General features: G+C 47.3%; 1 pseudogene; it reads left to right on the forward strand.

Annotated features, from left to right (window-relative positions):
* On the forward strand, positions 1-27,118 carry LOC136474380 (uncharacterized; annotated as a pseudogene).

The raw sequence follows: 27,118 nt of genomic DNA on the forward strand, positions 1-27,118 counted from the left end.
ATGGCCTTCGACGACGGCAATAGGGACATCGTCCTCCTCATCCACCAGGTCCCACTTGACATGGAGGAGGGTCTAGCGCCTCGCCTGACACACCTCTTCCCCCTGCTCCACCGCACGCCTCCCCCCTTCCCCTTGTCGCCCCCACCGTAGGCTGCTGCATCCACCGAGCACCGCCTCTCCTTCCGTGGCTAGCTCGGCATCCCCTGCCAATGGGAAGACTAGGTCGCCAAGCTCTAGGCCCACCTCTGGTGCCACCTCGGCATCCACGATGCCGTCCTCACCTCCACCCTCAGCTTCAAGCGCGACGCCTCTACCGTCCTCCACCTCGCCTCCTTCTGGGGCCCCGCCACCGCCACCTTCGCCTTCCCCTAGGGGGAGGCCACCATCACCCTCTAGGACATCGCCATCCTCGCTAGCTTCCCCACCCTCGGCGCCCCGGCCCTGGCCCCGCTCCTGCCCCAGTGGCACCCCGACGAGGCCTCCCTCAATGGCATGCGCCTCGGCTTCAACCATAGCGCCTGCAAGAAGGTGCACCACTCCGCCTAGATCAAGCACTTCCTCATCGATGACAACAATGACCCCGTCTTCGAGCACGCCGCCTTCCTCATGCTCTGGCTCACACATTTCATCCTCCTAGGCCACCCAGAGTCCACCATGCGCCAGACCATCTTCCCCATCGCCGTCCGCCTCAAGCGCGGGGACCACGTCGCCCTCACGCTCGCCATCCTCGCCTCCATCTACCGGGACCTCCACGAGATCAAGGCTGTCACACCCTTGGCCGCTGGCTAATCGTTGTCGACGTGAGCACGATAAGGGTATGGAACAAGGATGCCAGCAGGGCAAGCCCTCTGCCTTGGCGACTTGGATTTACTGAACGAGAAGAGTCTGCCGAACACGACACATGGTTTGGGCACTTATGTGCCATTACAGTCTCTGGCCACTCAGCCCCACATGACAGTACAATAATGGAAATGTAATACAACGCAATACATAAAGCTAGTAACGTAGACGGCTTCAGTGGTGGTCACCGGGTGTGACATCTCCCCCCGCTTGAGTTGCAGCTTACCCTAAGCTGCTGCTTCAGGGAACCTGTTCTTGATGATGTAGTAGTCCTCCCAGGTTGCTGTAGTATTAGGCAGACCCACACAGTATTGCCTTTCTTGACCATGCGACAATCAATGATTTCCCTTGGCGTTGTATTAGTTGTATCCAAGTCAGTAGGGACAGGCAAAGTGTCAAAAACTGGCGTATAGTCTTCAGTGTATGGTTTCAGTTGCTAGATGTAGAAAACTAGGTGAATCAATGATCCTTTTGGTAATTGCAGCCAATAAGCTACTAATCCCACCCTCTCTAGCATAGTGTAAGGACCAAAATACTTGTAGGCCAGTTTCGGGGTATGGTCTGTTAGCTACAGTTGACTGAGTATAGGGTTGTAGTTTCAGTAGCACTTTGTCACCAACTGAAAACTGATAATCTTGGTGTTTGGAATCTGCCACCAGCTTCATTCTATTTTGTGCCCTTACCAAATGGTCTTTCAGTGATTGCAGATGGAGCTCATGGTGTTCAATAATATCAGCTACTGATGCATTTGTTGTGGGTGGAAGAGATGGCACTGCTCCAATGTTAGGTTCATAACCATACAATGCTTTGAATGGTGAACAGCCTAGGGTAGAATGCAATGATGAGTTATACCATAACTCTACCAAAGAAAGCCATGATTTCCATGATTTAGGAGAGTCTTGCACAACACACCTTAGGTACATTTCTAGACACTAATTTACTCTCTTAGATTGTCCATCCGTTTGCGGATGATAAGCAGTGCTAAGTTGCAAGTTGACCTTATACAGTTTAAATAATTCTCCCTAGAAATGACTAACAAAAATGGTGTCCCTGTCAGAGACAATTGAGGCTGGTAATCCATGTAACTTAACCACATGATCCATAAATAGCCGAGCAATTGTAGCAGAATATAGGGGTGCTTGACTGGTAAAAAATGTGCATACTTTGTCAGCCTATCCACAATTACCAAGATGACACTGCACCCTTCTAATTTTGGAAGGCCCTCTATAAAATCCATTGTCAAATTCTGCCAAACCCCTTGTGGGATGGGTAAAGGGTGCAGAAGACCCATAGGGTATTGAAGTGAATGTTTTGCATGTTGACAGATGGTGCACTATTTCACAAAATTTTCCACATCTTGCTTCATCCCTTTCCATGCAAAATGTTTCTTGAGTCTGTAGTAAGTTGCAGCAATACCTGAGTGACCCCCTAGTGCACTAGAGTGACAAGTTGCTATGAGTTTTGTCTGGAGAGCTGAATTGCTGCCTATCCACACCTTCCCTTGGTACCATATGATGCCCCTGTCCAAGCTGTATCCTTGGTTATCTAGGCTAGTAATAGCCAATCTTTGCAATAGTTGCTGTGCTCGTGAATTAGTGGTGTAGGAGTTGAGAACTTCCTATACCCAAGCTGGTTGGACTACTGATATTGCTTGAAGAGCCATCATGTGTGCCACCCTAGACAGGGCATCTGCAGCAATGTTATCTTTTCCCTTCTTATAGATGATTTTGAAGTGTAATCCCATGAGCCTAGTCATTGCCTTTCTCTGCATGTCAGATTGAAGATTTTGCTCATTTAGATAAGCTAATGACTTATGGTCAGTCTGAATGAAAAATTCTCCTCTCTATAGATAGTGCCTCCATCTTTCTACAGCCATGATGAGAGCTAAGAACTCCTTTTCATATATAGATAAAGATTTATGTTTCTCTCCCAAAGCCTTACTGAGGTATGCTATAGGTTGTCCCTTCTGCATGAGGATAGCTCCTATCCCATCTTGACAGGCATCTGTTTCCACTGTGAAAGGTTCTTGGAAATTGGGTAGGGCCAAAGCTAGAGTTCTTGTCATTGCCACTTTGAGATCATCAAAAGCTGCTTGTGCCGTTGGATTCTAGGCAAACTGTTTGAGCCAAAGGATGGCTGTCAAAGGTTTAGCCATGATCCCATAATTTTTGACAAATTACCTATAATAGCATGTTAATCCTAGGAAGGCCCTCAACTCAGTCATGGAAGTAGGCACAGGCCACTGAAGCATATCATGTATCTTGCTTGGATCAGTGGAGACCCCCTGAGAGGAGATGATGTGGCCTAAGTATTCCAAGCTATCCTTAGCAAATGTGCACTTGGATTCCTTCAAATATAACTGATGTTTCCTTAGAGTAGCTAACATGAAGTGACCTGATTTTCTGTGAAGGGAAAATCCACAGAGTCGAAGTGTATTATGACCGTTGTAGATCATATTACCCAAATTCAAGTCGAATACCACATCCATACAACGTAATATCAGAGTACAAATAGTGCGGAATTACATAAATTATTACATCGCCGCATTGGCGGAATCAAAGGTAGCATTCATTCAGAACAGCTTGAAGATAAGATTGCTAAAACTCGAGCATAGGAATGAACCCCTCAACCGTCAAACTCCTCAGAGCTATACTCCTCAGCGGAACCTGTGTGCCGAAATTTATCAGTACGATTTGTACTGGCCACTCCCACCCTATGAGCATTGCTTTGTGGAAATTGGATGCAAGTTAGATATAATCAAAAGGAACCTATAAGGCTGGGGTTTCTAATGTTCTAGCATATCAAGTAAATAATAATAGTTGGTCAAGTTTTAACACCATTCCCTCACACATTCCACCCCATTCCCGTCTAGAGCTAGGTTTTGATCCTAGGATCGATATACCACCATCTCCATATCATCACCATACCATCGCTCAGTCGATAGGCCAACTCCCTCTCGGCACTGTCTCATGGCCCGTAGCCCCTGGCTACGACCAACACTCTCTCATGGGGGAAGAAGAGAAGGACTCATCTCGCTATCTAGTTTAAGCGAATCCCAAAAAAGGTCCATAGCCGATAAGTCAGCACATGTATCGATCGATCAACCATACACTCTGCAGAGGTTTTACATAACTACAAGATCTGCCTTCTTCGCTGACCATCATCAACTGGGCTAATTCTGGCCGCTTGCTAGCTTAGGATAATGCCACTCTACCATTTAGCCCTGGTACACCCCAAGTCTAGTCTGGGGTGGCTAAAACTGTGAGTCATGAGCCGGGTCCACAAGGCCTCCATGAAGTCTTGGAAGGGTGTGGGGGAAATCCTCCGCGCCCTGTACCTCCTTACACTATCCGCTATCAACCTAGCAGTAGTGGTAATATCCTACCAAGTAGTCCGACCATCCCGCACCATATAGGGCGAGTGGTACGTAAGGCTTCCCGGCGAATCTGAGTACTAGTAAGTCCTTAGGGATGACCAAGCCAGAATGTCTTCATCAAGGTTTCCATTTACCGTGCCACCACAGCACCTCCACCTCAGGCTCCTCCCATCATAGGTTCACACCTAGGACCACCTCATATACCATTTACCCACCACATGTATCTATTCCAGGGGTGCCCAGGTAGCACCTCATGGCAAGACTTGCCCCAAGCTCGTCGTATACTCCAACTTGGTCAACACAACCCTTACCCTCTATGCACCCAAGTCACACACGCAGCACTCTCCCCATAGTCTAGATAACACCAGTTTCCACCACGCATCAATGTAGTACAAGCATAGTAGAAGTAATAAGCAATGAAATATAGCAGTAAGCGTGTGTCTAGCCTAATAGCAGGGTATGTAGGGGTAAGGTTGCGTCAAGGTAAAGGCCATCAAGTAAGCATACTACCATGCAAGTCCTATCATAGTGTGATTATAACAATAAAGTAAAGCAATAGCAGCTCTATATTAGCCATGCGTAATAGGTGCTACAAGATTGGGTGGGATGTGGCACCTTCAGTGAAGTCGTCTCTGTACTCCTCACGGTACTCTCGGTTCTCCTCCGAGTCTGCAAACGATCGCATTATAGTCGCGTTAGCGACGTCTATAGAATAGCACAAAAAGCAATGAAAATTCAAAAGAGCCAAATGCACTCAAACATGGGTTCATTGCGTAGAGCTCGATTTTAGATGAATTTTGGTCCTGGTCTTGTATTTTTCTGAGTTCGTATGAATTAGTTATGAATTTCTGAAGTTTCAATTATTTTTGAAAATGGGAAAAGGCTGAATTAATATCGTGCTGACACGTGTCACGCTCCTGTTGGTCCACGTGGCATGCTGACATCAGCATGACGTCAGCATGACGTCATCATCTCGGTTCCGAGCTGACAGGTGGGGTCCCGCATGGCGGTGTCACTGACATGTGGCCCCGGTCAACGGTCAACGTTGATCGATCAATGGTCAATACAGGCCAGGCCTCGACTGGGCTGGTTGGGCCTGGATACGGGCTGGACTTTGGCCCACCATGTGGCGTGCGCTGGTGCGGCCACATCATCTTACTAGGCTACTAACGGGCCATGGTCCACGGTCGCAGGTGAGGCGCAGTTCATGGTGAACCCGCTTGCGTTGGTCCATAGACCGCAGAGCTAGTCTATGAAGGACTTGGTCCACTTACTCCTTCCTAGGGTTTGGTTCATGTGCACGACGTGGTCATGGTCGGAGCTCGACGGAGCTGCTCGAGACGTGGTCGGTGTGGTCGTGGTCGGAGCTCGACGGAGCTGCTCGGGACGTGGTCGGCGTGGTCGTGGTCGGAGCTCGGTGGAGCTGCTCGAGACGTGGTCGGCGTGGTCGTGGTCGGTGCTTGGCAGAGCTGCTCGAAACATGGTCGACGTGGTCGATGAGGGAAAAATCCCCTCCTCTTCCCCAATGGGGCTTCCGCCGGCAGTGAGCTCACCGGTGAGCTTCATGGGCGGTACTGGTGCGCGATTAAGGTAGCCAAAAGCATCGCCAAGCCTCGACGAGCGCAGTGATGGGGTCAAGGTGGTGGCTAGGGCTTCCTAGGGCTCTGGCCATGGTGAACGGCGGCATGGGTTCATCGGCGTGCATGAACAGGGCTGCAGTGGTAGCGAGAGCCCAGTTGGAGGAGCGTGTGAGCTCCACGGTGCTTCTACGGCCACGGTGGGCGTGTTGAAGGAGCTCCTGGTGCTCCTAGTGCCTCCAACCATGGTGGTGGGGGCAAAATAGAGGCGGTGGCACTCCAACGAGGTGCAATGAAGCAACGCAGGGCTCCGGTGGGCTTCTTCCTCGGCTAAGGTGAGCGCGGTGTGTCTCTCGTCATGGCGGAGCTAGTCAGGGTGTCAACGTCGCCTTTACCGCGATGTAGAAGACACGATGGTCTTGCCATGGCTGTGCTCTCGGCCATGGTGAGCGTGCTCGTGCATGTGCGCTCCTGTTCTGATGTACAACGTCATGGCTGGGTCCTCCGTTTGGCTAATGGCAGCACGCACGGCGCGTCCTAGGTCTCAGCAAGCGTGGCCATGGTGGTCTCCCTAGCTAACCAGTTGGGCTAGGCTAGAGCACGAAGCTTTAGCAAGGTTTCGATCATGGCGGTGCATGTTCCATTTGTCTAGGGAGGTGGTCTCAGCAAGATGGCTCACCGTAGGGTTCATGGCGGTAGGATGGCGGTGCAGTGGCGATGCAAGGCCGTGATGAGGCGGTGCAGTGCTGTGCCGAGTAGCTATGTCGTTGTGGCGGATCGGGGTGGCGCTCCTGGTTCTGGCGAGGTCCTCCCCACAGCGGCTTCCTTCTCCACCTTGCTTCTCCCTCCTCCCTCTCTCTCGGCTTGACGCTGTGTGGTGCTGTGCCACCAGCGGCGATGGTGAATGGGCTGAGGGTTAGGGCTCATGGTCTTTGGCTTTTATAGCAGAGCTCTAAGGGCTCCAATGGTGGACGGCGATCGGGTGGTGGTGATACATGCGGCGCATCCAACAACTCTCGTGCGGTAGCATAAGCGCAGTGCAAGGGGGAACAAGGTCATGCAATTTGCGTGACCCTAGGCCCGTGCCTACCACGCTGGTCGGCCTCCGGTCGCGCGGGGAGAATGCGTGGGCGAGGGGAAGAAGATGCTACTGTGCTGAGAAGTGGGGTTGGGTCGTCAGGCGCTTGGCGTGATGTGGCTGTGTGCGGCATGTGATAGCTGACAAGCAGGTCTGGCTTGTCAGCGGCTGTGCGTGTGCGGGCAGCGATGCTGGCCTAGCTGAGGCAGGCTGGGCTGCTGCTGCTCCCTCTCTCCTATTTCCTTTTCTTTTTCTATTTCTTTTTGTATTATGTTACACTTCTTCCATGTATATAAATCAAAGTGGCATATTTCTCCTTTGGTATAATGTCCTTTGTTAGTACAAATATTTGTTAGCTTTTATTAATCAACACATAAACCCCAAATAAAATCCAGATCACTATGTTGAATATAATGCAACTTGTATGCTATGTGGTAAAATAATTTCAAGGTGATGAGGTGAGATACTTGTGCAAGTCATGTAGGTTCAGTTGGATTATGACTAATGCAACACTTAGGGTTAGCTCCTACAAATGTCACTCATCATCACATGGGGTTTTAAAGAAAAATTCTGTAGTTGGGATTTTTGGTGTGTGGATTTTTGGGTTGTTACAGTCCTATCCCCTTAACAGAATCTCGTCCCCGAGATTAAAGCGTAATGTACTCTTCGAAGAGATAAGGATATTGTAGCCGGAGGTCAGACTCTTTCTCCCATGTTGCTTCTCTCTCAGTGTGATTGCTCCATTGGATCTTGCACATAGGAATAGTTTTGCTTTGGGTCTCTTCGGTATCTCTACCTAGAATTTGGATAGGATGTTCTTTATACTCAAGAGTATCTTGAATGTCAGGTGTATCAGTCAGGATTACTTCATCGGGCACTCTCAAACACTTGCGTAGCTGTGAGACATGGAACACAGGATGTACACCCACCAATTCCTCAGGTAACTCAAGTTTGTAAGCGAGTTTTCCAATCCACTTACGGATCTTGTATGGCCCAACAAATCTAGGGGCGAGCTTTCCTTTTATATGGAATTTGACAGTTCCACGTAGCGGGCATACCTTGAGATAGACAAAATCTCCCACATTGAACTCAAGTTCTCTTCTTCTTTTGTCAGCATAGCTCTTGTATCGACTTTGAGCAATCCTCAAATTCTCCTTTACTTGAGCAACTCCTTCTTCGGCATCTTGAATCTTAGTGGAGTCAAAGAACAATCTTTCTCCTGGTTGAGACCACAACAAAGGTGTCTTACAAGGTCTGCCATACAAAGCTTCAAACGGTGACATCTTGATACTGGCTTGGTAGCTGTTGTTGTAGGAGAACTCTACATAGGGTAGGCATTTCTCCCAATCAGAGCCATAATTCAGTACACTAGCGCGAAGCAAGTCTTCTAAGATCTGATTCACTCGTTTAGTCTGTCCATCTGTCTATGGGTGATAAGCGGTACTGAAATCAAGTTTGGTTCCAATGGACTTGTGCAGGGCTTCCTAGAATCGGGACACAAACTGAGGACCACAATCAGATACAATACTAGAGGGAGCTCTATGCAGTCTGAGAATATGCTCAACATATAGATCTGCTAATTTTTCAGCATCGATCTTGGTCTTAACTGGTACAAAGTGAGCAATCTTGGTCAAACGATCAACAATCACCTAGATGGAATCATTGCCTTTCTGTGAATGGGGCAATCCAACTATGAAATCCATGGATATGCTCTCCCATTTCCACTTGGGAACGTCAAGAGGCTTTAATAATCCTGCAGGCCTTTGATGTTTAGCCTTGACTCTATTACAGGTGTCACATCGTGCCACATGTCCCGCATTGCCTGTCTTCATGCCTTTCCACCCAAAGTGTTTCTTCAAGTCTTGATACATCTTTGAACCTCCAGGGTGAATACAATACTTGGAATCATGGGCTTCTGACAGAATTTCCTCTCATAGTGCTGGAACAGAAGGGACACATATTCTGTCCTTGAACCAGATGGTTCCTTGTTTATCTTCATGGTGGTTGGTCTTGTAGCCTAGTTTCATCAGACCACGGAGATATTCGATCTCTTCACAATTTTTCTAAGCTTGACAAATGCGATCTGTGAGATCATACTATATGCGGAGTTCATTCAACAAGCCATGTGGTAGCATCTCAAGTTGGAAACCATTAATCTCTTCCTTGAGTTTAGGTGGTACGGATTCTGTGATCAAAGTGTGACAGTAACTCTTGCGACTGAGAGCATCTGCGACTACATTAGCTTTTCCCTGATGATAGTGAATTTCCAGGTCATAGTCCTTGATCAATTCTAGCCATCGGCGTTGCCTCATATTCAGATCTTCCTGAGTGAAAAAGTACTTCAAGCTCTTGTGGTCGGTGTAGATATCACACTTGTTTCCTATCAAGTAGTGCCTCTAGATCTTCAAGGCATGCACAACTGCTACTAACTCAAGATCATGAGTAGGGTAATGGTTCTCATGTTCTTTCAACTGTCGAGAAGCATAAGCTATCACTCTTCCACCTGGCATCAATACACCGCCAAGTCCTTGATGGGATGCATCATAGTAGACCATGAAATCTTTGCTGATATCAGGCAATGCTAGCACAGGAGTTGTGGTAAGCTTCTATTTCAATTCCTGGAAGCTTTGCTCGCACTCAGGCGTCCATTCAAACTCCTTAGTCTTCTTCAGAAGGTTGGTCATTGGATGGGCTATCTTGGAAAAGTTCTTGATGAACCGGCGGTAATATCCAGCCAATCCTAAGAAACTTTTGACTTTAGTCACGTTATGAGGTTGATCCCATTCTTTCACAGCTTCAATCTTGGCTGGGTCAACTGCAACACCTTCAGCTGATAGTACATGGCCTAGGAAGGCAACTTCCTGTAGCCAAAATTCGCATTTGCTAAACTTTGCGTAGAGCTGATGTTGGGCTAATTTCTCAAGCACATTTCTCAGATGATGTTCGTGTTCTTCGGTGGTGGGTGAATAAATAAGGATGTCATCAATGAATACTACCATGAACTTATCTAGATCATCCATGAAAACCTTATTCATCATGTTCATGAAGTAGGTGGGAGCATTCGTGAGTCCAAAGGACACCACAGTAAACTCAAACTGCCCATACCTAGTCACAAAAGCTGTCTTCGGGATGTCACTCTCTTAAATCTTCATCTGATGATAGCCAGATCTGAGATCAATTTTGGAGAAATACTTGGCACCTCAAAGTTGATCAAGCAAATCATCAATCCTTGGCAAGGGGGTACTTGTTCTTGATGGTGACTGCGTTCAAGTTCTGGTAATCAATGCACATTCTCATTGAGCCATCCTTCTTCTTAACAAACAGAATAGGGGATCCCCAAGGTGAAGCACTGGGTCTGATATATCCCTTCGAGATGAGCTCATCAAGCTATTTCTTGAGCTCGGCTAGTTCGTCAACTGACATGCAATAGGGTCTCTTGGCAATGGGTCCTATTCCTAGCAAAAGATCAATGATGAACTCTACATCATGGTCTGGTGGCATACCTGATAATTCTTTAGGGAATACATTAGGATAGTCTCTGACCACAGGCACATCATGAACTGTCTTCTCTTCTTTTTGTGATTCTAAACTGGCTTTAAGGGCACATAGGATAGAAGTGGACTTTTCGGACCAGGGTTCACATCTAATAACTTGGCCTGATGGGTGGGTCATTTGGACGTATCTAGGTGAACATGATATGATACCTCGATGAATAGTTAGTCAATCCATTCCTAAGATGACATCTAGGTTCGTGGAAGGTAACAGGGTTAGGTCGGCTTTAAAGATAAGACCCTCCATGGTAAGACTCACTCTCTTACAGATGTGGGTGCACTTTAGGTCTCCTAAAGGTGAGCTAGTGATGATAGGCTTTCCACGTGGGGTTATAGGCAGGTCATGCTCTCGTGCAAACTTGGATGATATGTAAGAACAAGTTGCTCCAGAGTTAAATAGAACTGATGCAGTATTGCCATTAACTAAAAACATACCGTACACAATGTCAGGGGCGATCTGTGCTTCCTCGACATCCAGATGGTTGAGACATCCACGAGTAGCAGATCCCTTGAACTAAGACTTCTGAGCGGCTGAGTTCTGAGGGCACTCAGCAGTTTGTGACCCGGTTGGCCACAAGTGAAGCAGGTGAAAGGCGCACCACCTGTAGGGGTTGGCACGGGTGCCTTCTAGTTTCTAGTGCCTGGTGCGGAGCAATTCTGTGCTGGGCATTCATTCGCTGAGCGGGGACGGTTGAAATGGTCTTGAGTGTTGCGGTCCTAAGCATAACAGCCTCGGGTGTAATGATCCTGAGCAGGGCGGGAGTATCTAGTGGTGTAGCCTCCACCACCCCTACTTGATCCAGAGTTGTCATCCCTATTGTGGCGAGGGCATTCCCTAGATGGTGCATCTTTGTGAAACCTCTTGTGATCACGACCACGGAAGGACTCCTCAGGCTTACGCTTCCTCTCCCTATACTCCTCTCTAGCTTCAGCATGGTCCTTCTTGATCTGGATGCAGTGATCCATCAGAGCATGCAGCGTGCTACTCTCAATACCGTCAAACTTCAGCTTGATGTGTGGGTTAAGTCCCTTACGGTAATAGTACAGCTTCTCCTTCTTAGAGTTCACAACATAGGAAGGTGCATAACGTAGAAGGTTGGTGAAACGAGTAGTGTACTCAGTCACCCTGTCCTTTCCCATCTTGATGTTGTGGAACTCCTCAGCTTTGGCCTCCATGATACCCTTGGGAATGTGATACTCAGTGAATGCTTCGGCGAACTCATCCCATGAGATGTTGGCAGGGTCCTCATGGGAATCACTGAAACTATCCCACCAGGCACGTGCTGCACCTGTGAGCTAGTGTGTGGCAGCTCCCACACACTCATCGTCGGTGAAAGTAGTGAGGTCAAGCTTCTTCTCCATCTCCTTGAGCCAGTCATCGGCTACAAGCGAGTCTGGGTCGGTGCCATCATAGGTAGGTGGCTACAGCTTTAGAAATCCCTCCAGCTTCCTTTGGAAGTCATTCTGCTGACCTCCCTGATGACAGTTTGCTCTATTAATAAGAGCTGCAAGAAGCTGGGTCTGTTGTGCCATCACCTCTGCCAGGTTCGGTGGTGGTGGTGGCGGAATGTTCTCCTCATCAAGCGGCAGGGTATTCTCTAGGTTGAAGGGTATCCCTCCATGTTCACAGCCACGGCCATAGCCATGGTTGTTGCCACCATGCCACCCATTTAGTTTGACTGGTTCGGGGGTGGGCGCACATCCATGGTTCATTAGGCGAGCAGATCAGTGGTTCGGTATCTGCAACACGGATCATAGGAATTTAGTGTTTGTGCCATAAGTGCTTATAATTCAGTATGATTACATGATTTTGATGATTTAAAGAAAATCATTTATACTATCCAATACTCATTACAAAGAAGCAATAAGATCCATAAAATGCAATAAGATCCAAAACATTCATTACATGGGTTTTATTACATAGCATCATCTCCAGTAGCTACACTTGGAGACTCGCGAGAATCATACTATGCATAGTGACTCATATTACATCTCATAAGGGGTACATCATGGGGTACAACTTATGGAAGCCTCTGACATGACTCATGACCACGCAGGGTCATCTACTCTAACTCATACACCGCAGCTGGGATACGACTGTTCTCGATCTCGATCTCCTCGTCAGACTTGTGAAGTCAGGACACATACTTCAAGGCCTCGATGAGCTCCTCAGTAGGCTTGGCTCCAGGTAGGGTAGGGCAGGCATCTAGGTTGAGGCAAGTTGGGGCTAACTCAAACTCCTCTATCCTAGGCTTTGTCTTGCTACGAATCTCCTTGGGTAGCTGATCCCACATACCCTTCATCTCCCTGAGGTGCTTCTTGTTAGACTTCTGCCAAGCCTGCCAAGTCCTCTCACACTTGTCCTATAGGTACTCATTCTGCCTGAGTGCCTCGATCAGGTGACCCTGGTTGCAAACGGCCTTCTTCCTGAACTCCTCTAGCTCCTGAGTTATGGTCTTGTTCTGAGATTGGATTTTAGCATATCAATCCCCTTGGACCTCTCTCGGTCTCCTCTACAGTTGAACTCGGCCTTCTTGTCATCCAACTCTCTCTGCAACTCTAAGACCTTGCTGTCGAGGTAGCAGTTCCTATTGCCTAGGTCAGCAGCTTTGTCCTATAAGTCAACGACCTTGGCTCTATGGACTTCTTCATGATGGCTGAGCTTGTCCTGTAGCTTGGCAACTGTCTCAAGCAGACTAGCTCGCTCCTGTGCTCCCTGTGAGTCTTGCTCCTAGTACTCCCACAGAAGGGCCTGGTCCTGTCGTCTCCTCTGCTCAAGCTGGGTTATGTACCTATCCTGCTCTAGTAGGTGGATAACCGAGACACGAAGGCATCTGTCCTCCTCGGCAAAGATAACTCTACCGGCTATGAAACTCTGCTCACTAGGGGTAAGGCTGAGGTCGAGGGCCTAGGGAAGTAGACGGAACTCTATCGTCTTTAGGTGCTCATAGTGGTCCCTCATCACTCTACGAAGTGCCTTATGTGAGATAGCTCGTAGTCCCTCCTCAACTGTGTCCTCTATAGTCAACTCAGTGAAAGCTGGGACAGAAGGTAAGGTAGTGCTAGCTAGGAACTCGACTGAGGTGACAACCGGTCCTTCGATTCCTCCTTCCTGAGCTAACTTCCCGGTGTAGCTGACCTTGACAAGCTCGTTAGGGACTCCTAACGTGACGAGAACTCGGCAGAGGGTCTGTGCAAAACCCCTGAGCTCACATAGGTTGAAGGTAAGCTTGGCATGGTCCAGAGGTAGCGGTCCTAGTGGCAGCCATTCGACATTCATTGCCATCTGCATGTTTTTAAGGAAACATGTGTTAGCAGGTCAATAAATAGATAAGCCTTGCATAAAAGTAAATGTAGGGTCGATATATAACCGAAGGAAGGGCTGTTCACGTCCTATCCTATCGTCCATTTCTAAGGGTTTCATCCTAGGGTCAAGTATGGATCTGATACCAACTAAAGCGACATGATTTTCCACAAAGGGAAAATCCACAGAGTCGAAGTGTATTATGACCATTGTAGATCATATTACTCAAATTCCAGTCGAATACCACATCCATACAACGTAATATCAGAGTATAAATAGTGCGGAATTACATAAATTATTACATCACCGCATTGGCGGAATCAAAGGTAGCATTCATTCAGAACAGCTTGAAGATAAGATCGCCAAAACTCGAGCGTAGGAATGAACCCCTCAATCGTCAAACTCCTCAGAGCTATACTCCTCAGCGGAACCTGTGTGCCGAAATTTATCAGTACGATTTGTACTGGCCACTCCCACCCTATGAGCATTGCTTTGTGGAAATTGGATGCAAGTTGGATATAATCAAAAGGAACCTATAAGGCTGGGGTTTCCTATGTTCTAGCATATCAAGTAAATAATAATAGTTGGTCAAGTTTTAACACCATTCCCACACACATTCCACCCCATTCCCATCCAGAGCCAGGTTTTGATCCTGAGATCGATATACCACCATCTCCATATCATCACCATACCATCGCTTAGTCGACAGGCCAACTCCCTCTCAGCACTATCTCATGGCCCGTAGCCCCTAGCTACGACCGACACTCTCTCACGGGGGAAGAAGAGAAGGACTCATCTCGCTATCTAGTTTAAGCGAATCCTAGAAAAGGTCCATAGCCGACAAGTCGGCACATGTATCGATCGATCAACCGTACACTCTGTAGAGGTTTTACATAACCACAAGATCTGCCTTCTTCACTGACCGTCATCAACTGGGCTGATTCTGGCCGCTTGCTAGCTTAGGATAATGCCATTCTACCATTTAGCCCTGGTACACCCCAAGTCTAGTCTGGGGTGGCTGAAACTGTGAGTCATGAGCCGAGTCCACAAGGCCTCCATGAAGTCTCGGAAGGGTGTGGGGGAAATCCTCTGCGCCCCATACCTCCTTACACTGTCTGCTATCAACCTAGCAGTAGTGGTAATATCCTACCAAGTAGTCCGGTCGTCCCGCACCATATAGGGCGAGTGGTACGTAAGGCTTCTCGATGAATCTGAGTACTAGTAAGTCCTTAGTGATGACCAAGCCAGAATGTCTTCATCAGGGTTTCCATTTACCATGCCACCACAGCACCTCCACCCCAGGCTCCTCCCATCATAGTTTCACACCCAGGATCACCTCATATACCATTTACCCACCACAGGTATCTATTCTAGGGGTGCCTAGGTAGCACCTCATGGCAAGACTTGCCCTAGGCTTGTCGTATACTCCAACTTGGTCGACACAACTCTTACCCTCCACGCACCCAAGTCACATACACAACATTCTCCCCATAGTCCAGATAACACCAGTTTCCACCACGCATCAATGTAGTATAAGCATAGTAGAAGTAATAAGCAATGAAATATAGCAGTAAGCGTGTGTCTAGCCTAATAGTAGGGGAAGTAGGGGTAAGGTTGCGTCAAGGTAAAGGCCATCAAGTAAGCATACTACCATGCAAGTCCTATTATAGTGTGATTATAACAATAAAGTAAAGCAATAGCAGCTCTATATTAGCCATGCGTAATAGGTGCTACGAGATTGGGTGGGATGTGGCACCTTCAGTGAAGTCATCTCCGTGCTCCTCACGATACTCTCGGTCCTCGTCCATCTAGTTCTCCTCCGACTCTGTAAACGATCGTATTATAGTCACGTTAGCGACGTCTATAGAATAGCACAAAAAGCAATGAAAATTCAAAAGAGCCAAATGCACTCAAACATGGGTTCATTGCATAGAGCTTGATTTTAGATGAATTTTAGTCCTGGTCTTGTATTTTTCTGAGTTTGTATGAATTAGTTATGAATTTCTGAAGTTTCAATTATTTTTAAAAATGGGAAAAGGCTGAATTAATATCATGCTGACACGTGTCACGCTCCTGTTGGTCCACGTGGCATGCTGACATCAGCATGACATCAGCATGACGTCATCATCTCGGTTCTGAGTTGACAGGTGGGGTCCCGCATGGTGGTGTCACTGACATGTGGCCCCGGTCAACGGTCAATGTTGACCGGTCAATGGTCAATACAGACCAGGCCTCGACTGGGCTGGTTGGGCCTAGATACGAGCTGGACTTTGGCCCGCCATGTGGCGCGCGCTGGTGCGGCCACGTCGTCTTACTGGGCCACTAACGGGCCATGGTCCACGGGCGCAGGTGAGGCGCGGTTCATGGTGAACCCGCCTGCGTTGGTCCATAGACCGTAGAGCCAGTCTATGAAGGACTTGGTCCACTTACTCCTTCCTAGGGTTTGGTTCATGTGCACAACGTGGTCGTGGTCGGAGCTCGGTGGAGCTGCTCGAGACGTGGTCGGCGTGGTCGTGGTCGGAGCTTGGCGGAGCTGCTCGGGACATGGTCGGCGTGGTCATGGTCGGAGCTCGGCGGAGCTACTCAGGACGTGGTCAGCGTGGTCGTGGTCGGTGCTCGGTGGAGCTGCTCGGAACATGGTCAACGTGGTTGATGAGGGAAAAATCTCCTCCTCTTCCCCGACGGGGCTTCCGTCGGTGGTGAGGTCATCGGCAAGCTTCTCGGGCGGTACTGGTGCGCAATTAAGGTAGCCAAAAGCGTCGCCAAGCCTCGGTGAGCATAGTGGTGGGGTCAAGGTGGCGGCTAGGGCTTCCTAGGGCTCTGGCCATGGTAAACGGCGGCGTGGGTTCATCGGCGTGCATGAATAGGGCTGCAGTGGTAGCGAGAGCCCAGTTGGAGGAGCGTGTGAGCTCCACAGTGCTTCTGCAGCCACGGTGGGCGTGTTGAAGGAGCTCCTGGTGCTCCCAGTGGCTCCAGCCACGGTGGTGGGGGCAAAACAGAGGCGGTGGCGCTCCGACGAGGTGCGGTTCAGCAACGTAGGGCTCCGGTGGGCTTCTTCCTCGGCTAAGGTGAGCGCGGTGTGTCTCTCGTCATGGCAGAGCCAGTCAGGGTGTCAATGTTGCCTTTACCATGACGTAGAAGACGTGGTGGTCTCGCCATGGTTGTGCTCTCGGTCATGGTGAGCGTGCCCATGCATGTGCGCTCCTGTTCTGATGTACAATGTCATGGCTGGGGTCCTCCATTTGGCTAATGGCAGCACGCACGACGTGTCCTAGGTCTCGGCAAGCGTGGCCATGGCGGTCTCCCTAGCTAACCAACTGGGCTAGGCTAGAGCTCGAAGCTTTAGCAAGGTTTCGATCATGGCGGTGCACGTTCCATTTGGCTAGGGAGGTGGTCTCAGCAAGATGGCTCACCGTAGGGTTCGTGGCGGTAGGATGGCGGTGCAGTGGCGAGGCGAGGCCGTGATGAGGCATTGCAGTGCCGTGCTGAGCAGCTACGTCGCTGTGGCGGATCGGGGCGACACTCCTAGTTCCGGCGAGGTCCTCCCCGCAGCGGCTTCCTTCTCCACCTTGCTTCTCCCTCCTCCCTCTCTCTCAGCTTGACACTATGTGGTGCTATGCCACTAGCGGCGGCGGCGAACAGGCTGAGGGTTAGGGCTCACGATCGTTGGCTTTTATAGCCGAGCTCCAAGGGCTCCAATGGCGGACGGCGATCGGGCGGTGGTGATACGTGCGGCGCATCTGACGGCTCTCGTGCGGTAGCGTAAGCGCGGCGCAAGGGGGAACAAGGTCATGCGATTTGCGTGACCCTAGGCCTACGCCTGCCATGCTGGTCGACCTCCGGTCGCGCGGGGAGAATGCGTGGGCGAGGGGAAGAAGACGCTACTGTGCTGACAAGCGGGGTCGGGTCGTCAGGCGCTTGGCGTGATGTGGTTGCGTGCGGCGCGTGATAGCTGACAAGCGGCTCCGGCTTGTCAGCGGCTGTGCGTGTGTGGGCGGCGATGCTGGGCCGGCTGAGGCAGGCTAGGCTGCTGTTGCTCTCTCTCTCCTATTTCCTTTTCTTTTTCTATTTCTTTTTGTATTATGTTACACTTCTTCCATGTATATAAATCAAAGTGGCATATTTCTCCTTTGGTATAATGTCCTTTGTTAGTACAAATATTTGTTAGCTTTTATTAATCAACACATAAACCCCAAATAAAATCCAGATCACTATGTTGAATATAATGCAACTTGATGTATGCTATGTGGTAAAATAATTTCAAGGTGATGAGGTGAGATACTTGTACAAGTCATGTAGGTTTAGTTGGATTACGACTAATGCAACACTTAGGGTTAGCTCCTACAAATGTCACTCATCATCACATGGGGTTTTGAAGAAAAATTTTGTAGTTGGGATTTTTGGTGTGTGGATTTTTGGGTTGTTACATAACACTTGTTCCAAATGTTGGGTGTGTTCCTCTAGAGAAGTACTGTATATCAATATGTCATCTAAGAAGACTAAGACGAAGTGCCTAAAAAATGGTTGGAGGATTTCATTCATGACACACTGGAAGGTAGCTGGTGCATTGGTCAAGCCAAAAGGCATGACTTTGAATTGATAATGACCTTGATGTGTCTTGAGTGCAGTCTTGTGTTCATCCCTAGGCAACATCCTAACTTGGTGGTACCTAGATCTCATGTCTAGTTTTGTGAAGACTTTAGCTCCTGAGAGTTCATCCAATATTTCCTCAATTACTGGCATTGGAAATCTATTTTTGATTGTGATGTCATTCAATTTCCTGTAATCCACACAGACATCTTTTTTTTTACCAAAAGCATTGGAGATGCAAATGGACTATGGCTATGAGCTATGAGTCCTGCCTGTAAGAGCTGCTATACCTGGTTCTCTATTTCTATTTTGTGTAAGGGAGAGTAGTGGTATGGTTTGGAATTGATGGGAATAGAGCCAGGGATGAGTGGGATAGCACGATCATAGGTTCTTTGTGGTGGTAGGAGTTTTGGATCAGTGCATACATCCTTGTAGGTAGTGAGGAGGTTTTGGATTTTGTCTAGATGTGGACTGGTTTGTTTTGGTTTGGTGGGGAAAAAATTCTGGGGTATGGTCTAGCAGGACAAAGGCCCATATATCATTACCTTTAGTGGAATTGTAAACCTTTGTGGCAGAGATGGATGACAGTTGCAATGGTGGCTCATGCAACCACTGGAGTGTCACTATCCTACCCTCTTCAGAAAGGTTCTGTTCTTCCAATCACATTCCATGGGGTTGTGTGCTTGGAGCCAATCACATCCTAATATGGCATCATATGGTTGCATCTCCAGTACCACCATGTCAGTAGTGAAACTTTGACCTTGACAATAGCATTGGAGTTGAGGCACCATCCTATCTGTTTGTAGCCCTTCACCATTTGCAAGTTTTACTTTCCTAGTACTAGTGGGCACTGTGTGTAGCTTAGCCAGTTCAAGAAACTGTGAACTAATGAAGCTGTGAGTACTTCCACTGTCTACTAGTATAAGAAGAACTTTGTCTTTGACTCTAGCCTTCAATTGAATGCAGCTTGTATTGTTCTGACTAGATAAGGCATTGAGGGAGAGTTGACAGAACTCCTCATGCAACTAGTCCTCCACTGCTAGCTCATTAAGGACTTCATCAGATAATTCCCTGTCTAGGTCATTGAGCACAATAGCATTGACTTGTGGTTTTTGTCGCTTGGAACAGACCTCGAGTTGTCCTGGCACAAATTTTTCACCACAAGAGAAACATAGGCCATTTGCTTTGCGATAGTCCCGTAATTGTTGGTCCTTCCACAGGGTTGATATTTGTTGTGGTTGTTTGTATTCAGTCTTTGGCGGTCCATAAGGCCTGACCTGAGAATTGGCTCGGTTATATCTGGTTTTGCTTCGCTCAAGCATCCCTTGCTTAATCCTGGCAATGGTTGATGCTTTTTGCACCGTCTGGGGCATTTGAGGCTCCACAGTAGTCCTTATCTCCTCTTTGAGCCCTCTAATATATTGTGGCATGAAAACACCTCATCATAGTGTGAGTTGTGCATGGTAACATCATACTGCAGAGCCTGAAACTGTGAGGTGTAATCTTCAACAGTGCCAGTTTGCTTAAGATCCAGCAGAGCATTCATGGCAGTTCTGAAATCATCAGATCCAAACTCTTCTTCTACCACTGAACAAAAATGGTCCCAATTCTTGAAAGTGTGGTTCTGTTTATATGCTTGGTACCACTTCACAGCATCTCCTTCAAAATGTAGGTGGGCTGCAGTAATCCACATCCCTTCTGGCAGTTGATATAGCTCAAAGTAGCTCAAGCAATTATCTTTCCAGATCTTTGTGTTTTGACCATCAAACTTTGGAAATTGCATCTTGGGCATAGCTTGGTATGGCAAAGGATTCTTCTTATCATGCTTAGGAGGTGGCCTCCTTGTCTTGGATGATTCCGGTTTGTGAGTGCCTTTGTTTCTGGCAAACACATTCTCAAAGTCTTCCTTCTCATCAAAAATTTCAGATAGTGAGGAATTATCTGAAAAAAGCCCATCATTGTCAAACTATCTCATTGTGAGTTGAGCGACTGCTGCACCATTAGCCTTAACTTGTTGGGCTATCAATTGCTGCTCAGCTGTATAATTGTCCATTGCTTGGCCTCTGATGTCCATCTGGGTTTTCATCTGTTGCTGGACTTCTCCAATGTCATTGACTCTAGTGAACAACAGATCAAAGTGCTCCATAACCTGATCCCACCGAGTCTTCTCCTCTTCAGTGTTCTTCAACATGTTGTCCAGGAGTATCTGAGTCTGCTTGGATGGCTTTAATGGAGCCGTGATGAAGGATTTGAATGAAACCGAGACGCAGCTGCAGATGACGCGGATCCGAGGGGATGGGTGGTGGTGTGCTGATAGTGGAAGGTGGGTGTGTTGGTGCTCAAGCTTGGTGACACCGACGCCACCGCTGACCCAGTTCAACTAGAGGGACCTCTGGGACCTCACGTCGAACACCTTGTGGGCGACCCGCTTGCCCACCGGAATTACGAACTGCGATCTAAGCGAACGATTTTGGGAGGTTACCGAGGAAGGGATGAGCACCGTTGTAGTGGTGGTGGTGGTGGTGGTTCGTCGGATCCGGAGTCAAAGGTTGTCGGAGCTGAGGTAGAAGCGGTGATGAGGAGCGATGAGTGCCCGCCACCCACGCCAAGGATAGAACGTCTCTGATACCACTTGTCACACCCTTGGCCGTCGGCTAATCGCCGTCGACGTGAGCACGATAAGGGTACGGAACAAGGACGCCGGCAGGGCAAGCCCTATGCCTTGGCGACTTGGATTTACTGAATGAGAAGAGTCTGCCGAACATGGCACATAGTTTGGGCACTTATGTGCCATTACAGTCTCTGGCCACTCGGCCCCACATAACAGTACAATAATGGAAACGTAATACAACGCAATATGTAAAGCTAGTAATGTAGACGGCTTCAGTGGTGGTCACCGGGTGTGACAAAGGCCTTCCTCATCGCCGCGGGCGCCGCCGCCACCGCAGGCGACGCCGATATGCTCTCCTCCTTATCCGTCTACTCGCCCCTCCACATTCTTCAGCTTTGGATGTGGGAGCGCTTCCCTGCCCTCAGGCCAACAAAGGTGAACCCACTCGTGGCGGGCGACCCGCTTGCCGCTCGGTGGCATGATCTGAGCAGGAAGCTGAACCCGGCGCAGATACGTCAGGCCCTCAACACAGGATACAACTTTGTGTGGCAGCCTTATGTCAGCTCCATGGAGCACACTGGGTGGGTTCACAGCAGTGATCTAGCCGGGAATGATGAACTGACATCGCTCGCACATTTCTTGCGCCCCTGTGAGCTCGTAGGGATGGATTGCATTGAGCAGTACCTCCCGCACCGCGTCGCCAGACAGTTTGGACTGGACCAAGATGTGCCCGGGGATGTTCACCGTGCCAACCAGGATTGGGCGATTGCTTGGCAGACCTACCAGCTGGAGGGTAAGAATGTGGCTTTCTTCATCCCTCACTCTGAACCTGGGATCACAGCACGGTACGCACAATGGTGGAGGCAGCAACTTCTGCCTTCTCACATTGATGCTGCAGCAGCAAGTGCTCCAGTAGAGTGGAAGCCTTCCAAGCGCAAGGTGAAAAAGACACCAGCGGCCATGGAAGCTGAGGCTGAGAAGGAGCGGAGGATGAAGAAGGCCCGTGTCTCTCCTACTACTGACAAAAAGCGCAAACTTGAAGAGTTGTATGATACTAAGTTGTCGGATTGGCTTCCAACTGCGAGGAATGAGATTAGTGACACCACTAGTGACATGGGATCGGAGGAGGCCTTGTTGCCTAATGTTGGAACGACCAATGATGATATTGTGCTACTTATGCCAAGGAAGCAGACAACAACTGCACCTGTAACAGCATTGATGGATAATGACATGACCCCGGCTCTAGGAGAGAGAGGAAACTTCATGGTTGATGAGCCTCCAGACATCCCAAGTGAACCTGAAGCTGGTGTCCCTGCAACGCTGGAGGAGGAAATAGTTAAAATTCCTGTGGTTATATCTCTTGATATCCCAGATAAGCAGAAGAAGGAGCCACTGCAGTAATGGAGGAGCAGAAGGAAGCTACTAGTGTATCTGATAGATCTGAAGAAGTTAGTGCTCCGGTCATAAAAGAAGTAGAAGAAAAGGTTGCAATAGAGGGAGCTATTTGTGTTACAGGGATGAATCCATCAGGAAACAACACAGCAATTGTAATGGAGGCAGATGAAAGAAATGCAGTTCCAAAGGAATTTGGAAGGGCTGCCGAGGAAGCAACTGAAGCTGTGCCACAGAGCCAGCATGAAGTTGATGCAGGTGTTATGAACAATTCTCATGATGCAGTGGCTTTACCTGAGGAGGCCGCTCCAGTTCAGCCTACAAATGATTCTGCTGGATGTCCTGTGGTATCTCACATAATGGAAGATAGTAATGTTGCTGGCGATTCGGGCAAAAATGATTATGAAAATACATCTTGTGATTTTGTTGAGGAACAGAAGGAGATTCCTTGTGTAGAAGAGATTGCTGGAGAAAACAGTCGAATGGGTGAGAAAGAGAGAGAGGAAACCTCCCATGAATCTCCTCAAGCTAGAGATAGTAGAATGTGTGCAAGACATCGTTCTTATGGAAACAGAATATGATGTTGAGCAAAAGATAGTTCATCCAGCAGTGGAGGATGTAGCAACTTCCAATAGTATGAGTCCAGCTCCCCTGGGTGTTCCTGAACCAGAAAATGCAGAACTCAATAAACATCCTTATCTAGCAAATAAAGATGCAGAAGATATACCCATGGAAGTTGCACAAGGAGAAGAAGCAGAACTGGAACAAATTAGTACTTCAGCAAAGGGAGGTGCCGAGGAGCATGAGGAATTTTCTGAAGTCGATCACATGGGCACAGCAGATGCTAAGTTGCATTTACACTTGAATTCTGAGGTGCCTGAGAAAATTGATGAAGTAGAGCGTAAAGAAGTCGATGGCACTATGAGACTAACTGGGAGAGATTCTGATAAGAAGCTTGGAGATGTCCCTGAAGTTGGGTACACAGAAGATGAAAACATTAGGGGACTGGTAGTGAATACAAGTGATAGGAAACCTTCAGAAGTCTCCCAAGCCGAGCCTGCAAAAGTGGAAGATTCTAAGGATTTGATGGAAGAGGATACAGACAAATCTGAAAATGTTCCTGGATTAGACTGTACAGGATTGGAGGAAACTCATGGAGATTTGATGAAAGAGGGTACAAATAATACGTCTGAGAATGTTCCCAAATTAGAAAATACAGGATTGGAAGGAACTCGTGGGCCAATAGAGGATACTGATGGTAGACTCAAGGAAATTCATGATGTCAATGCAGAACTGGAAAAACGCAATGTGCATGAGAGTGATATTGATAGATCCGAGGACATAACGCAAATAGATCCACTAACACAGGATGAAGCTAGGTGGCTGGCGAAGGAAGAAACTGAAGATAATGCTACAAAAGTTCAAGAAGTAAAGTATGAACAATTAAGAAATGAGGCACCGATTCAGGAGGATACCAAGGAAAAGCCCTGTGCTGATAGCAAGGATCTATCAGAGAATGTTGTAGATCAGTCCAAAGAGGTTGATAAATTGAAACAAGCAGAAGCAGAGGGTTGCCAGGTGTTAATGGAGAAAGACATGGAGAATACTAGTGATGCTTTTGTACTAGAACAGACAGAAGATGGACACAGAAAATCATTGATAGAGACAGGTATAAATAGCCATAATGAAATTACTCTAGTCGAGCAGTTGGATGGACAAAGCGAGAGACTTAAGAGGACAGGTACTGAGGAAATTCATGGAGAAACCATTGAAGCACAAGAAAAGGAGTTTTATAAGGATGTGGCAGAAGATTCAAATAACTCAACCAATGATAAGGATGTGGTAGAAGATTCAAATAATTTAATCAATGCTGAGATGCCATGTAGTTCAGCTACTGTACAGTTAAAAGAAGATAAGATGGAAGTTTTTCATGAAGGCAAGATTGAGGAGCCATGTGTTCAGGATGTTGAATCTGATTAATCAGAGGGAACCATCATCTGATGCAACTGCTATGGAGATTGAGGTAGTATCTAACCACAAGATCTTTTGAATATGCATGAGGTGTGCTTGCAGATGTCTGTACTTCTGTTAACTGCTAATTAATCTGACCATGCTTTTTTGCAGGCAGTGGCTCTGGAACAGGACAACAGAATCATACACAAGAACATGGAGGCAACAACAGTGGAAGGCAGCCACACGCTGGATAGTGGACTAAATTCTGATCTAGACAATGTTGATGAAACTCATGCTGCACTGGGAAATTAAAAACCAGGAATTTTGGACGTGGACATGGTGAGCATGGCTGCAGAATATATGCCTTGATCACCTTCTCTAATTGCTATAATTTTGTTGAGACCACAGCTTATCTAAATCATGATATTTGGTTGTTTGCAGCAAGTAGCAATGGATGAAAGACAAGATCTACAAGCGGTAACTGGAAATGACAAAAGGAATATGTCAGAAGATACAGGTACGAGTGTTTGTGGTGAATATCAAATTAACTCAACTGGTACGGAGGATGTCAAGTCTACCAAAGGATTACAGAACCAAAAATGTTTGGACCAGAAAGAAGTGAGTGTGCCTGCAAAATTATTTTTTTGTTTGGTAACCTTATCTGATTCCTGAAATATTGTTGTTTGCAGCAACTAGCAAGGGAGGAAAGACACAATTTAGGTGACTACAACTGAAAATAACAAAATGAATATGTTAGAAGATGCAGACGTTCTTGTCTGTGGGCAATATCAAAATGGTCCAACTCATACCGAGGTCAAGCCTACCAAAGGATTACAAAACCAAGAACTTTTGAATTACAAAGAAGTGAGTCCACCTAGAATATAACTCTTTTGTTTGATTTGTCCTATCTTTTCTATTTTTATGCTCCCTCTGTCCCAAAGAGTATCGTTCTAGATTTGTCCTTAGTCAAACCAACTTAATTTTGACCAAGTTTATAGAGAAGATTATCAATATTCATGAGACCAAATATGTATACTAAGAAAATATATTTCATGATGAATCTAACCATCCTTATTTAATACCATGAAATCATAAATATTGATATTTTTTATATAAATTTAGTCAAACTTAAGATGGCTTGACTTAGGACAAAAGCTAGAATGACATTCTTATTGGGACGGGGGAGTGATAGATTAGGTGGAGCTTGATAATACTCTTTTGCAGGACCAGGTAATGGATGAAAGAGTGGAGTGTGAAGTAACAGATGGAAGTGGAGTATCCTATGAAGAGGCCTGTAAGCTTGGTGGTGATGGAGTGAATACCTCTGGAGTTGCAGCGGATGTTAGTGATCCAGTGCTAAACAAGGAAGCCTGCAACACAAAGGAGGCAAGTACATTTCCAGAATCTAAATCTTTGTGGCATCGTTTGGCACAGCTCCTCCTAGGTCAGTAGGCCCCTAGTTCATTTTGGGGTCTGGCTCCTGCTACAGTGCCTTTTGGCTCCTGCTGCAGTGCCATTTCCAAGAGGAGCTGGAGCTGGGATAAAACCTGCCAAACGGGGCCTAAATATGGTTCATTGTGATGAACTTGTTCTACAGTTGCAGGGAAGGGAGGATAAGCATCACCATGGAGTTGGACATGCGAATGAGAAGAAGATTTCGGAAGACACTAGTATGATTGATACTGGTGAATTGAAATCTGATTCGACTGTTATGGAGGTTAGCATGGCTGGGTTAAGAGAGGGAACACTCAACCAGTGTCCTTCAAGTTTGGAGAAGGTGAGCACAGTTTGCGTTTTCAATGTAATATCCGTTTGGCTGTAGTAGCTGATGCATCTCAGTCACAGGAAGATGGCAGTGCAGAAGCATGCTCAGGGAGTGGTAGATGAAAACACAAACAGAGGTTCAGCTGACATTGATGCACTTGAATGTGAAGGAGTGAATCCTGATGTGGCCATGAAAATGTTTCATGAACTACAACAGAAGCTGTCAATTTAGCTGGGTCTAAAATTCCGTCTGAGAACAAGCAAAAGGAAGCACCCTTTGAAGAACACTCTATATCAGAAGTCGAAGCTTCTGAATCAAATGAATCTGCAAGAAAGGAGCCTGAAGGAGCTCTTCCACAAGAGCCTGGAAACCTGGTAAAAATTAAGCAAGAAAGTTTGGAGAATGGAACCGAGATGTCCATTTTTAGGGAGAACGACAAAGCATTCTGGAAAACATCAGACCTCAGCAGAGTTTATAATTGCTCCTTCAAATATGGATGAAGCGGGGTGAGAATGATATTGGATGGCCCGATGAATCAGCAAAAGGCTGCGAAAGGTTAACTTCTGATTCAATAAATACAGTTCGCTCCATCAAATTTGGCAAGTCAAGTAGTGAAGAGGTTAAGAGAACACAGAACACCAGGTCTATGTATCTAAAAGATATCAAGGAATCATTGGGTAGAATTCGTGCTGAACCATCAAACAGGGTACATACAACCAGTGTTGGGTATTACTCTCGGCACGCAGTTCAGGATCCAATTTCATCTTGCAAGGAGATCAAAGTGCCTTTGCGAGACAGTGCAAGGGATTTTGGAAGGGAACGTGCGCTAGAGTTAGTGGTTACAAGTCCACAAGAAGAGACTCCTCGATGGAGGCAAGAACAATATGCACTTCAAATTTTAGAAGATGTTCAAAATTCTCGAATTGCTGAGAAATCTAGGATGGAAATGGAGATCAGAGTACTGAAGGCGCAAGTTAGTAGCATGGAGAGACAAGTGATGAACTTGGATCACTTCTCTGAGGTGAAGTCCAGATCTAGTTTGAACCAACAAATGCTACATTTGCACAAACCATCCTTCTAA

The sequence above is a fragment of the Miscanthus floridulus genome, chromosome 8, assembly GCF_019320115.1.
Source record: "Miscanthus floridulus cultivar M001 chromosome 8, ASM1932011v1, whole genome shotgun sequence".
Taxonomy (NCBI): domain Eukaryota; kingdom Viridiplantae; phylum Streptophyta; class Magnoliopsida; order Poales; family Poaceae; genus Miscanthus; species Miscanthus floridulus.